A 17,820-nucleotide genomic window follows, 5' to 3' on the forward strand; every position below is an offset into this window, starting at 1 on the left:
AGTTTATTTATCTGACTATTGAAGCCCAATTGCTTCAGTATCATTTGTTGTAAAGGCTATCTTTCCCTCATTAAATTACCTTTGACCTTTGTCAATAATCAGTTGTGTATATTTATGTGAGTCTAATTCTACATTTTCTGTTCTGTTACACTGATCTTTGTGTCTATCACTTTGCCAGTACAAGTAGTTTCTTTCAATTATTGTAGTTATAAATAAGTCTTAAAAACAGAAGATTTATTCTTTCCGTTTTTTTTCAAATTATTTTAACTATTTTTGTTCCTTTGATTTTCCATATAAATTACTGAATATATATATTGTCTATATTTTGATAGGTATATTAGGTTAGGTTTCTCCAGAGAAACAGACTAATTGTTTGTGTGTGTGTGTGTGTGTGTGTGTGTGTGCGCGTGAGTGTGTGTGTATGTGTGTGTGTGTGTGTGTGTGTGTGTGTGTGTATTATAGGGAATTTGTTTGTGTAATTATGGCGCTGAGAAGTCCCAAGATCTGGAATCAGCAAGCTGGGGACCCAGGAGAGCTTATGGTGTAAGTTCCAGTCCAAGTATAAATCCAAGTCCAAAGAAGAAGAATGATATTCCAGCTCAAAGACAGAGAAAAAGACAGAGTGCAAATTCCCCTTATTAACCTTTTTGATCCATTCACTCCTTCAAGGGATTTGGTGCAGACCACCTACTTTGGGAAGGGCAATCTGCTTTACTCAGTTTGCTGATTCAATCTTAATCTCATCCAGAAACATCATCAGAAACACATTCAGAAAAAAGTTTAACCAAATAATTGGGTACTCTATGGTTCAGTCAAGTTGGTATATAAAATTAGCTGTCACAGCAGGAACTGCTTGAACGTATAAGTCCATTTGGGGAGAATGTGCATCTTTATTATGTTGAATCTTTCTATTCATAAACATAGTATTTCTATTCATTTATTTAAAAATTCTTTAATTTCTTTATCTTTTGTAATTTACAGCATATAAGTTGTGTACATTTTGTTAAATTTAACCTAAATATTTCATTGTGTGCAATTGTTAATGATATTGTCTTTTTAATGAATGTTTCCATGAGTTCATTGTTAGTATAAAAATATTATTTATTTCTCTATGTTTACCTTGTATCCAATGATCTTGCTGAAACAGCTTAATAGTTCTAGAAGGAACTCTTTCGTTTTTGTTTTTTTGTAGATTCATTGGGATTTTCTATGAAGAGAATGGTATCATCTCCAACTAGAGTTCATTTTCTTTCTTTCTAATATTGGCTTGTACTATCAAAAACTTCCTGTAACATGTTGAATAAGAGTAATAATCACAAATAACTATTGTGTACACCTGAAACTAATATAATATTGTATGCCAACTAAGGTTTTAATAAAAATCTTCTAAAAGAAGAATAATAAGATCACAAATCTTGGTTTGTTCTTGTTGTCAGGGCAAAGAACTCAGTCTTTCACCATTAATTATGTTTGCCATAGTTTTGTGTGTTTTTTTGTTTTTGGTTTTTTTTTTGTTTTGTTTTTTTTAAGAAGTTTCTTTCTATTCCTATTTGATTGAGAGTTTAATCACGAATCTATGTTGAATTTTTTCAAATAATTTTTCTGCATCAATTGATGTGATAATGTGATTTTTTTCCCCATTCTTTTTCCTATTAATATGTTAAATTACATCTCTTTCATCTGTGTTGGCATCTATTGATTGTCTTTTTTCATTCAATTTGAGATCTTGGTATGACAAATTATGCTCAATTGAAATATAGACGTTTTCATATTATGTTTGGAGATCTGGATAATATAAATGTTCTGTTTCAGCTAGCTTTATCTGAAACTGCTCCAACAGGAGGAGGGATAGCACAGTCTTGTTACTGCCACAGATGTAGATGTTCAGGTTCTTCATTCAGCCTCTGATAGTTTGCAAGTGGGGATCATCATTATTGCTGGTTTGGAGTTGGAGTTTGGGCCTCTATATGGTCGTCACTGAAGCCTCAGTGAGGTAGCCTCTTTACCACTATGATGATGAAAATCCTCACTCTCTACTGGAAATTCTCTGATAGCAGCTTAGTGGGGAAGGAGGAGAGCTCCTCATTATTGCTACATCAACATGGAAGTCCAAGCTTGCTCACTGGCTATATTTAAGGGCAACCCACTGGTGGTTCCAGGGAGCCTTATTACTGATTTTAGAGGGTAGAATTCTAAGTTGCCCACTTGATTTTTGTTAGCATGAGTGGTGGTGTGGCCACAGTTTTTTTCTTTGGTGTTTGGCTAGAATAGGGTAGTGATTGTGTAAAACTTTCATCTTGCTAGGCTAACCCTATCCTGAAAAAATTCAGCCTAGATGATCTTTTGGTCAGAACTTTTGGCTGAAAAAAGAGGTCTTAGTTAGTGTTTATATTAGTGGCTCTCATTGGCATTTCTTGGTTGAGTTGTCAGCTTCTTCAGGGGTATATTAGAAATACCAGGGATGCCAAAAAAAGTATACACATGACTTGTATTCATTTTTTGTTATCAGTATTTATTGAGCATTACAATTTTAATAGTTTTTTCTGTTCTTATAATATGTATATATATTTTTTGGCACCCTCTGTATATGAGACAAAAAGAATACTCAAGGAACTAACCATTATGTCATTCCCTGGGTCCTGATGTTACTAGTCAGCCTGGCTTCTTCTCTACACCTTTCAAAGTTTTCCTACGTTTGTTTTATATATAATGTTTAGGGATTTTAATTATACTTTAGTTGTCCAGTGGAAGGAATACCTTTTCATATGTTTTGCCCTTTATCCTTACCCAAACACTGTAGGTTCTCTTACACTGCTTTTGTCTAGTTCCAAGAACATTAATCAATTTCCTTCTTCAAATTATCCTCATTTTGCAGATTATTAAAATAAGACTCAAATAAATTATGTGGTACAGTTAGAAATGGGCAATCTATAAATTTGAATATGAAAGTGTATAATTATAAACTCATTTCCCCCTACCACATTCTGCTTGACACCCCATGTTTGTAATAGAGGCTCTTTGTCTCATATGCTGCTTTGCATAAGCCTCAGATATACAGGTATAATTGAAACTTTCCCATCTGAAAGTTATGAGACTTTAAATAAGTCATTAGTTATTTAAATTTTCCAAATCTCTGTTTCCTCCTCTGTAAAATTAATAATGGGGATAATGGTATCTATTTTGCAGGTTTGTCTTATGAATAGTAATAATAAACATAAATCACTTATTACAATGCCTGGCCCAGAGTAGTTATTTAATATAGGGTAGTATGTTATCATTGCTACTACCTACAAAGCATAAAAAATTAAATGTGTATTAACAGAAAAACTTAAAGAAATGGGAGATAAACACTGAATATGAGTTTAAAGCAATTCTAGACACTCAAAATCGTTTCCCAGATCAAAAATATTCAGCAGAGAGAATGAGCCTGAGCAGATTATTTCTATATCTATTATTGAATCATTATGGTTATTTATGTATTTGCCTCCCTCATTATGTTACACACTTTTCAGAGAAGGGAGCATTCCTTAACTATCTGTGAATCTCCTTCAGGATCTTAAAATGGATGATATTTAATTAATAATTACCATATTAAATTGAATTGACATTTTGACCATGCAATCTTCATCTTCACACTTTATATAAAATTATGACTTGACACTACACTGACTAGGATATAAATGAATACATTTGAGTTCAAGAGAAAGTGTTGAAAAGATATAACCTGCACCAAATTAAGTTCCTGATTAAAGCTCTAAGCACAAGTTAGCTTAATACTACTATAAGGTCTGGAAAAAATAACTATATATAAACAACACTAGTGTTACCAAATTCCTGACAAATATCAAATATTATTCTTTGGGATTTGGAAGCAACAAGTTTAAATTCTGGGAATTAATGAGATCCCCTGAAATCATATATATATATATATATATATAATTTTAATGAAAAATAGAAATATATATATATATATGTATGTATATTCTATAGCAAACAATCAAACACTGAAAAATGCCAGAGAACATTATTGACTAGCATTTGAAAAATATAGCATTAGGACCTGCTAACAAGTTTAATAGCATATGCAAATCAGTCATGTGTTTAATTGTTAATTTCAATACTTATTTTGCTTCCAAAACTTATTTTTTGGAATAGCCCTAATGTGATCTTTGTAAAACACATATGTTGTAAAGTACACTACATTATACATATTAATTAATTAATATTTATTTTATTTCAAAGATTGATTCACCGTTAGTAGCTGGCTGGCCCCAAAACACACAGTTACAACATGGCAACAACTACAAACTAGACTGACTGATCAAAATGGATAGTGACTGAAACTTCACTTTGTGGTCTTGGAAGTGTTGACTTTAACCTGTGAGCCTGCATGTTGGCCATTCCCTGCTCTTACGTTCTACTTGACTTAGGTTAATTCTTTTGAAACAGTAATATCTCTGTGTTAATGGTTCAGATTTACTTTCCATGGGTGGGTTATAATACATTTTCTTTTTTTCTGATTTCTTGACTCATTTATTTACTTGATTTTCATACAATTATATAAATGTCCTAGGTAGTACCAACAAAGAATTTCCTAGTGAAAACACAAAATATCATCTGGGCAACAAATTCAATATTTTAAAATTACGCAACATAATTTAGATACGTCATAAGTTTTTATTTGAAAAAAATTCTGAGTTACTATCTTAATAATTTCATAAATTTGGAAATCCTGGTTGACATATCTAAAAGCATAAATTCATTTAGAACCTGAAGATGATAAGCTATTCTTTTATTTCTATATTTATTTATTTAAAACAATACCAGGTACAATAAGGGTTTCAGTTTTTTAAGAAGCCTTACTTTAAAGAAAATAATTTGCACTGATACAACAATGTTAGCTAAAAGAAAAGTATGAAATTTTGAAGTAAGGTATTTGAATATTCCCTCCTATATATGGCCTTGGGTCACCTAACATTTGCTAGATCTCAATTTTGTCAACTGTAAATGAGAGGTTTGAAAGAGTTTTAAGCTATGTTCTGTTTTAAAATCAATCGAGTTAATAAATTAATTAGTGATTAAAATAAATGACAAAGCATTATAAAATGTATATAAATATTTATAAAGTATTTGCCTTTAGAATTTATTCTATGTGTCAGTGTATATATTCTTAAGGATATGAGACAAGCTACTTAAGCCAGAGTTTATGAAACATATATTCTATATTCAATATGGGATCCTTAAACTCATGCTTAATATTTTTAATTAAATATAATGACAGCATCAAAGATACTAATTATAATCCTATTTTACATAGAAAATAATTGGTCAGTAGGCAGAAGATCTGGGAGTTGAATTGAGATAACCACTCCATTAATGAACCTATTATGGTACAATATATGAAAATGTATACTCCACATGAAGATGACAGGCGAAAATCACAACAACATCCAATAAATATGTACAAGAAACATGGGCATAATCATTCAATGATCTTATTAAAATATATACCTAAGGGTTAATGAGATGCTAAAGTAAATGAATTGAACATGAATAGGATTGATCATGAAAAGCTTCAAAGAGGTGGTGAGATCTGAGCAATGTTTAAAGGCAGGCAAGGCCATGGGTGGGTAGAGATATAGCTACCAAAGGTCAAGAAATATACATGCTATTGTCTGTGTCTATGAGTTTCTGTTTCTCATTTGTTTGTCTTGTTCTTTTGTTGTTTTTGGTTTATATACCACATATCAGTGAAATCACATGGTTCTCTGCTTTTTCTGTCTGACCAAAGGGTAAGGGGGTGGGGGGGGGAGATGAGGGTAAGGGGGATCAAATATATGGTGATGGAAGGAGAATTGACTCTGGGTGGTGAACACACAATGGGATTTATAGACGATGTAATACAGAATTGTACACCTGAAATCTATGTAATTTTACTAACAATTGTCACCCCAATAAATTAAAAAAGAAAAAAAGAAATATACATGCATAGAAGTGAGAAAAACACAGAGGGGTGTTAAAACCTGGCTGAAATTGACTGTCTCAATTGACTGTCTACTAGCGTCTGTATTAAGTGAAGGGTTATATTTAGTCCTTGACATTGAAGTGCACCCCAAGTAGAATAAATATAGGCTCCATAATCACCATTACCCTCCAAGAACTTTCAAGAACAAGTGACATCAAAAGTCAAGCTATATGAATTATAGATAAAATTTTAATATGTAAAAGTTCTTAAAAATGAACCATTAAGAAAATGCAAAGTATCTATTAAACATGACAAATAAATGGCAACTACATTATTTTCTTAAAAGAGAAATTATTTTTGTGGGGAATAAAAATTTTGTGCTTAAATAAAACTAAATCATTTTAGGATTTCTGGTTAAAATGTAGGAGTAGGTAAACACTGTGCTTGCCTCCTCTCAGAACCACATCAAAATTACAACTTAACTACACAATAACCATCATTGAGAATCAGCTGAGCAGAAGTTCTACAACTAAGGACATACAGAAGAAGTCACCTCAAGACTAGTAAGACAGGTGGAGATGCAGAACAGATTCCACACCCATATCTGACCATTAAAAATTGGGAGAGATATCTCAACTGTGGATGTCCTCCAGGAAAATCTAGGGGTCCCAGCACCACATGAGGCTCCCCAGCCCAGGGATCCAGTGCCAGAGAGAAATTTCCACAATTTCTGCTGTGAAAACCAGCAGAGATTAAAGCTGGGTGAGATGGAGGGCAGCTGCAATCCAAGGCAAGCTTCTTAAAGGGTCTGCACATGGACTTACTCCATGATGGACTCACTTGCTTTGAGCTCCAGTGCTGGGGCAGCAGCTCGAATGATGCCAGGGACATAAAAGGAGGAACTGAATTTTCTGACATCAGGGTGAGAGCAGAGGGGCAGCTTTTTCCCAGAGAGGAGTGCTGGTAGAATCCATTATTTCTTTGTTGAGATTTACCCCTCCTGGAGTGCAGATACGGGATGCCACCATATCTGAGTCTCCATCAGCTGGCTAACACTCTTTGCCCTGCCCTGGTGAATTCCTGAGACCCTGCCACTCCCAACTTGTGGATCCTCCCAAGTTGCTTCCAGTGGCTTTTCCATATAAATGACCGGTCTTCGCTCATGCTGCAGACTTTCCTAAAATCTTTCAAAGGTTCACAAAACCCAAACAAGCAGCATCTGGCATTGGGGTGCCCTGTACCTCTTGCTAAGCAGCCCCAAGTTCAGTGCTAGTGGCAGTCGGCCTCAGTTTGTGGCTTGGCCTCTCCCAGGAACCCCTAAGCCCAGTGCAGGTGGCTACCATCTGCATATTGCTTTGTGGCTCATGCCAGGTGGCCCCAGGCAGGGCACAGACTATAGCTGAATTTGACCCATGGCAGGGCCCCTCACATGAGGCACCAGGACTGGCACACCCAATGGCTGACTTTGGACTAATCTTAAGCACCACCTACCTGCCTCCACAAACAACACAACCAAGGTGCAAACTTGGTAGTCAACAGAGCCCCACTAAAGTAAATCCTGCTAAATAGGGTCAGACCCTGAATAGCAGTTCCTCCACTGTAGTCAGAGACAGTTCTCACAACCAATCAGCCCAAGGGTCAATCACTCCCATTGATGTGCAAAAAGAAAGCAAGGCTCAACTCCAACAAGAGGGATAACATAACACAAACGAGAGATACACCTGGAGCACCAGCTCAGGTGACCAGGGAGACTATGCTACTGAGCCCCACAGGACACTTACAACAGAGGGTCACTCTACAAAGACTGGGAGGCATAGCAGTCCTACCAAATACAGAGAAATAAACACAGCGAGGCAGCCAAAGTGGGGAGAAAAAAAAACATGCCCCAAATGAAAGAACAAAACAAAGTTCCAGAAAAAGAACTAAACAAAATAGAGACAAGTGATCTTACATACAGAACTGCCGGCAGGAGCCATTATTTTTTTGTTGAGACTTACCCCTCCTGTCATGAAGACACTGGTTATAAGGATGCCCCATGAACTTAGGAGAAGAGTAGATGAACTTAATGAGAACTTTAACAAAGTGATAGGAAACATAAAAATGGGGATCGAAAACATAAGAAAGAACCAGTCAGAAATGAAGATTACAATAACTGAAATAAAGAATACATTAGAAGGAAACAACAACAGATTAGATGAAGCACAGGATCAAATCAGCAATTTAGAAGTTAAGATAGCAGAAAACACCCAATAAGAACAGCAAAAAGAAAAAAAAAAAAGGAGAATCCCAAAAAATAAGGAGAGTCTAGGGTCTTCTGGGACAACATCGAGCGTATCCACATTCACGTCGTTGGAGTATCGGAAGAGGAAGAGAGAGAGGAAGGAATTGAAAACCTGTTTGGGAAGGGAAAAAAAAAAAAAAAAAAAGACAGAAAACTTCCCTAACCTGGTGAAGGAAATAAACATACAAGCCCAGGAGGTGCAGAGAGTTCCAAACAAGATGAATCCAGAGTCCCACATCTGGACACATCATAATTAAAATGCCAAAGGTTAAAGACAAAGAGAGAATGTTAAAAGCAGCAAGAGAAAAGCAGTTAGTTACCTACAAGAGAGTTCCCATAAGACTGAAGCTGATTTCTCAACAGAAACTTTGCAGGCCAAAAAGGATTAGCAGGAAATATTCAAATTGATGAAAAGTGAGGACCTGCAACCAAGATTACTCTACCCAGCAAGGCTGTCATTTAGAATCGAAAGACAGAAAAAGAGCTTCCCAGACAAGAAAAAGCTAAAGGAGGTCATCACCACCAAACCAGTATTACAAGGAATGTTAGAGGAAGTTTTTGATGAAGAAGGAGGAGGAGCAGAGGGAGAAGAAGGAGGAGGAAGAAGGAGAAGAACAATAAAATATTTAAATAATAAAATGGTAATATCTACATATCTATCTTACTTTCAGTGAAAATGGATTAAATGCATCAATCAAAAGATAAAGTGGGTGAATGCATAAGAAAACAAAACCATTACATATGCTGCCTATGAGCGACTCACTTGAGATTGAAAGACACATACAGTCTGAAAGTAAAGGGATGGAAAAAGATATTTCATGAAAATGGAAACAAACAAACAAAAATACTGAAGTAAAAACACTTATACCAGACAAAATAGACTTTTTAAAAAATGCTATCACAAAAGACAAAGGACCCAGTAATCTTACTTGTGGGTATTTATCCTAAGAAACCCAAAACACTAACTCGAAATCACATATACATCACATGTTAATTGCAGCATTATTCAAACAGCCAAGACATGGAAGCAACGTAGGTGTCCATCATTGGGTGAATGGATGATTCCATTATATATATAATGGGATATTAGCCATAAAAAAGAATAAAATCTTGTCATCTATAATAACATGGATGGACCTAGAGGGTACTGTGCTGAATGAAGTAGGTCAGACAGAGGAAGATAAATTACATATGATTTCACTTATATGTGGAATCTAAAGAACAATATAAACAAACAAAAAACAGAAAGAACCTAATTGATACAGTGAACATTTTGATGGCTGCCAGTTTGGAAGGGGTTTGGGGATACGTGAAAAAGGAGAAGGGATTAAGAAGTACAAATTGGTAGTCACAAAACAGTCATGGGGATATAAAGTATAGCATAAGGAATATAGTAAAAATTACTGCAATAACTATGTATGGTGTCAGATGGTTACTAGATTTATTAGGTGGTAATCTCATAAATCATATAAATGTCTAATCACTACGTTGTACACCTGAAACTAATACAATATTGTATGCAAACTGCGATTAAAAATAGTGTTTAAAAAGAAAAAAAGAAAATTGTATCATTTCAAATATAATTAATTCAAGTATCATATGGGGTGGGGGTGTGGGGCAAATACTTATTTACCTCAAAATGAGAGAAATTCCCAGGAATAAGTAGATATCAGAAATTCTATAAACGTAGCAGCAGCAATAAGAGCAGATGCTACAGCAGTATTAATATAAACACAGAATATCATTTTTTTTCTATTCATGTCATAAAAAATAATAGGCATATAAATATACAACTTGCTGATATACTTTTTTTAAAACTGGAACATGTTTAATTGTTTATAAATCAAGGTTTTCGCTCTACCAGCATAAATGGTAGGATATGTTTTACTCCTCCTTGGCAGTGAACTGCTAAGTATAAGAAAGCACACAAATCAAATACTGTTAGTACTTTTTTCTTTGTCTTTTCAATTTGTTGTTTTATTAGTAGCCTTAATTTAATGACAAAGAGTATCGTTAATTTATTAATCAGCATGAAAGTAAATATAAATGCTTAATGTACTAATGTGTATGCCATTATTCAGAATGCTTTTTTAAGCTTTTAACTACTTGTTATGGTCAGAATCAATGTTATTCCTAAGTAAAAGAGTGTCTTTTAGTTTTTAAAGAGCACTTTAGAAATTAAGAAAATTAAGAAAGCTTGTCTTCTCTGAGGCATAGAGGGAGGAAATATGATTATGATTAAAAGGATATTTTGCCCTTTTCAGTAGTTTCAAAAGTTATATAGTTCAAGAAAAGTTACATACAGTGTGAAGGATTAAAACTAGAAGGCAAATATTTTACTTGAAATAAAGATTGAGAATGTCTTCTATGAAATTCTCTCATCATATCTTATATAATACTCTTTACTTAAGTTTCTCAGAGCACAGTGTGTTTACATATCTTCCAGAATCATGGTTCAAGGAGAACTCTAACTTTTAAGGATACAGAACTCGTGTTCTTTACTCTCATTTCCTCAGTTGTTCACAGCTTTGTACCTGACTTTATGTACCAAGGCTTTATGTTTTAATAAAAAAGAAAATCAAAACAAAATAAACAAACAACAAAAAATACAGGGACTTCATACTTTTTCTTTCAACAAATATTTAAGAGCACACATAAAAAAGTAAATAACTGTATAGTTTGGTTTCTATCTTTAAGAAATTTAATCTACACAGGATATCAACACATACAAGATATTATGTGAATGAATATGCTGCAAATAGAAGGGAAGTAGTAAAATACCATGGGAGACGTGTTTAGTTTGGTTGGTTGCTTGGCTGTCTTGGTGCTTTGATTGCAGGAGAGAGGGCTATGAATTGCTGAAGAAGCTTAACTTTCTCAAGGAAGGGGTCTCATTTGGAGAATCCTGAAAGTTACTATGGCTGTCCACTTTCTAGAGAAGACAAGCAACACTGGGGGGTGAGAGAAGATATGAGTAATCAACTCATTCTTGTTGAGGGTCTAAAAGAGGAACCCATAAGACTCCTTGGTGAGGGAGAGGATGAGAAAAGAAACTAGGAATTGGGAAAACTCTGAAGTCTAATCTCTGTATAGATTGGAAGGCAGGACTGTTCACTCAAGTGCTGAGGCAAAAAATAGAGAAACACATGCTAGAAAAATCTCAACCAAGTGAAACCACTATACGATTTTCCCTGAGAGTCACAATGGGAGACACGAAATTTCTCTGGTTGGTTTTCCTAGTCACTCATAAAGCAATGTTAGGGATTTTAGAGCCCTGATTAATGGAGTCAGGCCCCAGCCCTCAACACCTGAGCTGTGGGGGATGAGACTGTATGTATCTTGTAAATGCTACAAATGTTTGAGAGCATTTAGTCCAAGACTAACCTAAAGGAGGGATTTTAAATTGCTTGGTGTACAGGATTTAAATGGACAGAGTGACAGCTGACATCCTAGCAAAAATGTCCCTCCAACTTTACCTAAAACACTACACAATCACCAAATTTCTTGAGAGAATTACATTGTTAAATTTCCTCAGGAGACCTTTCTCTTCTGTGAGATTTAAAGGTACAGTAAACTTTGCAGAAAATTGTAGTGGAAATGATACTCAGAATTTCTCCATAGGGCCTATATCAAAAATATTGTGGGTTTTGGTTCCAGACCACCTCAATATAGTGAATATTGCAATAAAGTGAGTCACATAATTTTTCACTTTCCCACTGCATATAAAAATTATATTTACACTATACTGTATTCTATTAAGTGTGCAATAGCATTATGTCTAAAAAATGTCTACACTTTAATTTAGAAAATATTTTATTGCTAAAAAATGCTATCCATCATCTAAGCCTTCAGTGAGTGCTAATCTTTTTGCTCGTGAGGGTCTTAGCTTCAATTTGTAAAAAAAAACAACTCACAATATGTGTTAAGCTCAAGAAAGCAAAGTGCAATAAAGTGAGGTATGTCTGTATATGTGTCTTAACTGTAACCAATCTTACATGTTATGCAATCTATTTTGTTTTCTAATACAACAATCACAATCATGTGCTGATAAAATATCTGTTTATATTTTTTCTAGTTTATGCTTTCACTCTACCACTTTTTACTAATTCATTTATTAACATATATTTACCAGATGATTACTCAATGCATAATTTTTATCAGGTCTTTGAATTTGCATTAGGTCTTTGAATGCAAAGATGAAAAAGACATGATTATTTTTAATGAGTGGAGTGAGGTTGCCTGATATGGAGTGTGGAGACAGGGTTTTAGAGATTATGTTGAAAGCACGCTAAAAACACCAGAGGCTTCAATACTATTTCTTTCATCGTGTTTTGATTATGTGATCTCAGTTCCTGACATATGCTGAAAATCAGGGGCCATGTTGATGCATCTCATAAGCAATCAACATGATGGAAAGCCTCATTCTACTCTTTACATTACAGAATCCTGGTATTAGCTCAGGGATATATCAAAATAATTACTTACTTTTATCATGCAAAGATATATCACAAATTTAGCTAAAATCCTGAATCACATTGAGGTTTTTGAGGTACTGACTAGTAATATTTGAAAAATAAGAAAATGTAATATGTGAACATAAACATATTGTTGAATTTCCAAGTCAAACTTGTTAAATGTAACAAAAGTCCCCCAAACCTCCTTGTTAAAATGGGATACAGAAAAAGAATGGGCATCTTACAGTCCCAAGAGTAAATATTTACCAAGAAATTACTCAAAATCATTGCTGTAGCAAAGCTACCAATGCCAAATTCAAGCTGAGATGTAGAAAATGCTATTATTAATTATTGCATGTAATTTTTTCCCAAATGTCACTCTTTTTTAACTCATTAATTATATTTAAGCTTCACAATGTGGTCAGTGAAAATTGCCTCTCCATAATTGCAATAGATATTAATCAGAATATTTTATAGATTTTAAAGGAAATTTATAATATTTGCAAACAGCATGTTGTCTAACAAAATGTGTAATAAAATGAAATAAATGATATGAAACAAATTTATAAATTAGCACAAAGCAACTTTTAAGTGCTCTTCTCAAAATAGATATTTTTAAATACCATTAACCAAATTTAGCAAATGCATCTGTGCAACCATCATTTGTTTATAATATATCAAGAACTGATTTGAGATCTGTGATATAAGGTGCCATGATAGTAGCTCACAATACTATAACATTTATTACATTGTTACTGTGCCATTAAAATGAAACCTGATTATTTTACATGTGTCAGAGTATTGAAACCTAAACATATTGTTTATAGATGGCTAATACAAGCATTTTGAGGGCTAGAGTCATTCAAGAAATTCTGTAGAAAAAAGTAAATCTGTTCCTCTAACCTTAGACTTTTAAGACACTGCATAATACCACTAAATATTTTGTGATAGACAAAAAAACAAAACACACATATATATAGTGATGGAAAGAGAACTGACTCTGGGTGGTGAGCACACAATGTGATATATAGATGATGTATTACAGAATTGTACACTTCAAACCTATGTAACTTTACTAACCAGTGTCACCCCAATAAATTTAATTAAAAAAAAATAAAACTTTAACTTGTAAAGATAAAAATAGACAAACAAAAACCAAAAGAACAAATAAAAATAACATAATCCTTATTATTGGAGTGTTTCTAATATAATTCTGACCCAAAGATAACATTAAGAACTTTAAGAAAATTAAAAGCAAGGCATTAAAAAATTAGAAATGACTGAAATATAACTTTTGAAAACTGATGGGGTTATTGTAAAATTGACGTGCACCTTGGCAACAATCAGCCACAGTATTTCCATCTGTTCGGCTCTACTTTTCCCTCTGCTCATAATTCTCCATGATTAAGGGCTCTGCTCTCCCTTTGGCATCTCATGGTAACCAGTCAATATTTTAGAAAGTATTTTGAAATCACATAGCATAAACTCAGAAAAAGTTAAGTTTGGATATCAGAATCAAGACAGGATTTAGAAAGCACCATTTAAAAAGAAATTACACACACACACACACACACACACACACACACGTTAACATTGGCTCCTTTTCCTATAATTTGTATTTGCTATCAATCAGTCAGTTCCAACCATAATTGGAAAAGTGTACTTTCCTCCTCTCCCTTCTCTATGGGCTGGGGAAGAAAAGAGCCTTTCACTAAGAATTTACTTGAGTACTTGCAAATAGAAATAGGAAACTTTAGTCAGATCTTGGGATGGTCAAGGAAGCGGCTGTTAAGATCATATCAACCATCACTGACCCTACTCTTTCTTACCCTATCTAGGCCAGAAGAGCACAGTTTGAAAGTGGGATGATGCTTGACTAATAATGAAGTATTAACTCCATGGAAGATGGTAGCCTGGAACGTTATGGGGAATTAGGAAAATTGTCCTCTTGTTCTTAGAGAGTTTAGACGTTACTCTGTCTGAGAATTAATTAATATCTGTACTGTGCAAAAAGGTAGGGGTGTGCGTGTGTGTGTGCGTGTGTGTGTGTGTGTGTGTGTGTGTGTGTCTTATTTAAGTTATGAACTGAGAAAATAGAAAATCACAGAGGCATGTCTGCAGCTATCTCTGATGAAATAATAAAAAAAAGCCTGGACCTGAGAACATCTAGCCCACTAATGGACTGCTCTGGGATTACAGAATTTCTTACTGAAGCCCCAGATATAATTTGGGGGGGTTATAGATGTCAAATGCCCTTCTGAAGAAGTAGAGATCTACTTCCTTTGTCGAATGCATAGGAAAGTGTTAGGTTTCCCCAAAAAGTTGGATGAAGATTGGACATTTGAGTTGGAGGAAGCAGATATTTTCACATACAGGTAAAAACTTGAAACAGGGTATTAAATTTAGGAACAAAGGGTGTATAAGAGGAAACCCTTTAGAGGAACACTAAGGGAAAGATTTGTTAGGTATTTTTCTTTTGTGCTATGTGAAAAATCTTACTTAGCATATAGTTCTAAATTGTATTGCTATGTTTCCCTATGCTTATTAATTACCCTAACACTTATTCACATCTGTTGTTCTGCTTATACTTGCATATAGTTGTTGTACAGGTGAACAATCAGATGACGAAATTAAGGGAACCATGACATATTGACGCTTTCGCTGCTCTCTGTTCAACAGAAATATCACCCAGGGGAGTGTACATGTCCAATACCTTCAGGAACTGAACATTACCAAAGTCATTTCCAATCACGTTAGAGTTGGGGAGATTTGGGAAGACCCATGACATCAAGGCAGATACAGCCAGGAAGAAATAAAAACGTAGTTTTCAAAATATACTATAGGACACGAAGGAGGGTCTGTAAAAACCACGTGTCTTCTCTGAACCTAATGGTTGCTACCTGTCAAAGGGAATTAAATTGGGTGTTTTGCTTTATTACATTTACAAATAATGTGAAGTGATAACATGAGAAAAAGTTCTACAAGTTAGGGTAATCCCTATAAATGCAAGGTATAATTATGAAAAATAAAAATTATTGTCAGAGTTCTTTATTCATAGATCTAATGGAAGGCCCTTTAATATTAAATTTACTGCTGGAATCACAGTGCCACCTAAAGACTCCATACCAGCCAGAACTGTATGGAATAGTAACTTAATAATCATGCTTCTTGGGGGAAGTCTATATTGTGTCAAAATACGTGGATATTTTGTTGGCAATGCTCCACAACCAAGTGCTCTGCAGTGAATCCAGAATTAAATTCAGTTTACTATGTAAATCTTTCATCAAAGACTTCAGAAATCTATTTAGACCTTAAAGCAAATGTGACTAGGAAAACAGAATGGACTTCATATTTACATAACTTTATATTATATTGATCTTTAAATGTAACAAAAATGACATTCTCAGGAAGCTTAGACATTAGGTCCTGATTAATTAACTATGTATCCTATACTAAGAAAAACCTACAAGATGATATTAATGTATATGCACAGAATAAAGGAAATAAAGGAGACTAATTCAATACATGACTAAGAAATGGTTTTGTGTCTTGAGTTAATATTCACCAAGGACCAACATAGTTCATGTCCTCAGAGAGTAGGAGTGATAAAATCAGAAAATATAAAGATCAGCCTTACTACAAACATAGGATAATAAATGAAAGATAATAAGATAATAAATAAACCACATATATTATGGCTAAAGACAGAAAACCAACTAAAAATACAATTAATAAAATTATTCATTGCAATTCTGTTTTAATCCATAAGTAACTGGTCCTACCTTTATTTGGCCCCTCAGTGATCCATTTTTGTTTGTAGTTCTGCATGTGTTCTGTCATTTTTCCCTATAAAATCAGGAACAGCATATATGCCATTAGGCTAAAAGTTATACGCAAATAGAAGTCCTTATTAAGAATTAGAATTAATCTTTAAACAATCCAAGAAAACTGCCTAGATCTTCCCAGAGAGGAGTCTCCCTGGCACATATACTAGTCTAGGCAAGCTTATGAGAAGCAGAAGTTCTATGTAAAGTTAGGGTTTGGGCACAAAATCCTTATTTAATAATCAGTGTGAATTACACTTTTCCTTTGTATATGCCTATCTCCTTCCAGAAAGTAAAGGGGTTGGCTTTGGATAAGCAATTTATAAGGAAAACTAACATTCAGGGATTCAGATACCACCCATCTCTCTAATTCTTTCCAAATCAGACACATGACAAACTCATGTAACAAGCTTGTAGGAAATATATGTTTAATAAATAAATAAATTGTAGGACCTACATATCGATCATATCTCTAGAATAATAGACAGGTATGCATGTGTCTTGAATAATATTTCAGAAATTCTGGAACCAAGTGCAATTATATTAAGAAATGTCTGGTTTTATGTTTATCTCTCATAAAAACATATTTCAATTCACAAGTTACCTTCCATATGAAAATATATGCCTATCAAAAAACTTTAAAAGAAGATCACTGTTCCTGTTTTCTATTGTTTTATGATCATGAGGGAAGTTATGAGAGAATACATTATAGCTGAACATTTTTGAAATGTTAGCAATATGGTAGGTCATTACGAAAATTACAGTAAACTGAAGAAATGTGACTAGAGCTAAACAAAAGCAGAGAACACCATCAAAGGCAGTCTAAGGTCTCTGTACTAAATGTGGCTTTTGGGGGATTTTCAAGCACAGGTCTTATCAACTGTGCGGTCATCTGCCTTGTTGTTAAAAGCCTGTGCAATTTTAGTTCCCTCCTTGTGCACTGAAGACTGGGTGTGGTCACTACCTACTCTCCAGTTGACTCACACTTTGACAGAATGACAGGAAAATTGGCACAAAGATTCTGAAAGGTTACTGAGAACTTCTCTAAATTAACCTACTGTGGCCTAAATTGGCTCATTTTTTTTAATTGAACAACAGCAATAAGGAGGAATGAAAACCTAATAAGGCACAGCATGGAGATACTCTAATAAACATGTGGAAGAATATTTTTTTTAAAAAAAAACTCTAGGAATTTCATAATGCTAAATTGATCAACAGAGCCCTTTTATCTGATAGCACAATTTTCTCAGATTGTAAGGCAGCAGGAGTCTAAGAAAATGTTGTACCTATAAAATT

The sequence above is a fragment of the Rhinolophus sinicus genome, linkage group LG01 (assembly GCF_036562045.2).
Source record: "Rhinolophus sinicus isolate RSC01 linkage group LG01, ASM3656204v1, whole genome shotgun sequence".
NCBI lineage: Eukaryota > Metazoa > Chordata > Mammalia > Chiroptera > Rhinolophidae > Rhinolophus > Rhinolophus sinicus.